This window comes from Sinocyclocheilus rhinocerous, unplaced genomic scaffold (genome assembly GCF_001515625.1).
Source record: "Sinocyclocheilus rhinocerous isolate Xijiao unplaced genomic scaffold, SAMN03320098_v1.1 scaffold811, whole genome shotgun sequence".
NCBI lineage: Eukaryota > Metazoa > Chordata > Actinopteri > Cypriniformes > Cyprinidae > Sinocyclocheilus > Sinocyclocheilus rhinocerous.
Window position 1 is genome coordinate 1 of NW_015656592.1, and position 2166 is coordinate 2166.

Below are 2166 nucleotides of genomic sequence, written 5' to 3' on the forward strand. Positions count from 1 at the left end.
GAGCTAGTGATTTATTAACGTAGTAGAATGAAGCAGGGTGAGGCTAAAAGCCGTTGAAGCGAAACACAGGGCTCGAAAGCAGCTGAGCTTTTATTACAGTCGACTGCTTCCGCTCCTTCCGGTCGTTTTTCATTTACATAACTCCTAGCATAAATTAAGAAATTACGTCACTTCCAGGGAGGCGTGCCCAGGCATGTTGTACACTCCCCCGTCCCTTGACTCCACCCCCATGTCAAAACAGTGCCAGAAAGTGAGACGCGCAGAAACGTGAAGCGCAAAGGGAAAACGGTATGGCAAGCTCAAACTTGACTGAAACGCAAAATAAAAGAGGCGTTGCAAATATATTAGATATGGCCATGGAAAATATATGTATTGCAAAATCATTGCTTTTGTGCCGTTTCATTTATATTTTGCAATTCTTTATTTTTGTTTGCAAAAAGCACATTTATTTTTCCTCAATACTTTCATTTTCGTTTGCAAAACTTTATTTTCTTTTGCAATACTTCAATTATTTTGCAAGTATATGTGGCGCTGTTTTGACTCCATATCCTTGACCTTACGATTAAATCACGCCCGTGTGATGTCGTCAGACCTGAAACGCCAAGTATTTTAGTGACACGGTCCGTGTCACTAGTTAAAATTGCTTATTTCTCTGGATTTAAACATTCTTCGAAACATTTGGGATAATGTAAGTACACAAGTCAGCAAAATATATAACACTGTTCTAGTGTTTTTTGGATATTTTAATAAAAAAATCTTACATATTTTGCCCTTAACTTACCTGCAGAATCGTCATGAAGCAAAAATGCACAAGTGATCGGATCAAGGAAATCCCCAGTAAAGTGGCCTTCTTCTTTTAGAGTTTGAAAGAAATTCATCCAAAACTGGACATTTTCCTTGCGCAGTATACTCCACATGCTTTCAATCCTTTGGTTGTGATTACTCGAACCGTATATGAAACTGCGGTGGTAGGCGAAGTCATCTGTAGCAGCACGTCGAAGGAACATCTGCATCTGTTCAACAGCGACGTTCTCTGTTCCACGATCAGCACGGATCCTTTGAGGGCATCCTCGCCTTTCTTTCACGGTTTCAATGTAGTATGATGCAATCACCTTTGGGTCGCTATTTGTAAAAGAGACTTCCAACCACATCAGATGCCGTGAAAATCCGTCTACACATCCATTTATGCAGAGGCCATACGGTTTTAATTTATCATAAGAATCGAGATGCCACATGAAATTTGGCCCTGGGTTGTGGTATCTCCTCCTTCGCAGTTTTCGCGCTCGCCTGTGTGCCACTCCAACTGGATCTAAAACACTTAAGAGCAATCTGACTGTTTCCCTTTTCACAACAAGTCCCTCTTGAATGCACTTCAGGTGCATCATCCTATAGCCAACCATCTGGCCCGATGTTTCAAGCTGCTGATTAACAAGCGAGCAACATCTAACACGTCAGTAAAGTCCTTCCTACGGCAAAACCTATTCTTCCTCAGTATGGTTTGGAGGGTTCTAAGACACATTATTATGCCATGCTGATGGCTAAGAACTTCGAGAATCTCTTGGTATTGCAAACCCAAATAGAAATAAAAACCTACAATCCGATTTAGATCCATAAAAGGTAAGCAATCTCTTTACCTCCACCGAGTGACTTCTTTAGGCCAGCAGTTATACATAGATAGGACCTCAAATGTTTGCCCTATACATTTGCCCGACGTAAATTAATGATAAAAACGGCTATTGCAAGAATGCAGTGCAAGCCAAGATGATAGAATAGGGCCGTCAACAATGAAATAAAGCACAAGAGGCCGTCAACAATTAAATATCGTAAGTACTACGCCATAAGAAGGATTAGGCGATTGGCTGGCGCTCTCTGGCAGCGGCACGTCGCAGCGCCACTTCCGGCCCCAGATGCCACAGACTTAAATGATCTTTTCCAACCATGAATGCTTTCTAGTATTATAAATATATTTCTACTGTTTTTTATTATAAAATAGCAGGAAAAAACCTGTTTGCAACGAAACTTACGAAAATTAGGCCTAGTTTTGCAACAACAACAACAACAACAACAACAAAAAAAGGTTATTAGGCCTACAGTTAAAACATTTTGCTACACTCGCCATAGTTTAAGCATGCTATTTGTAGTAAAACCTATTGTAATAATAATAAA

At 40.4% G+C, this 2166-nt stretch overlaps 1 pseudogene; it reads right to left on the reverse strand.

The window, feature by feature from the left end:
* Window positions 1-781: 781 nt before the first annotated feature.
* On the reverse strand, window positions 782-1519 carry LOC107720321 (uncharacterized; annotated as a pseudogene).
* Window positions 1520-2166: the final 647 nt, after the last annotated feature.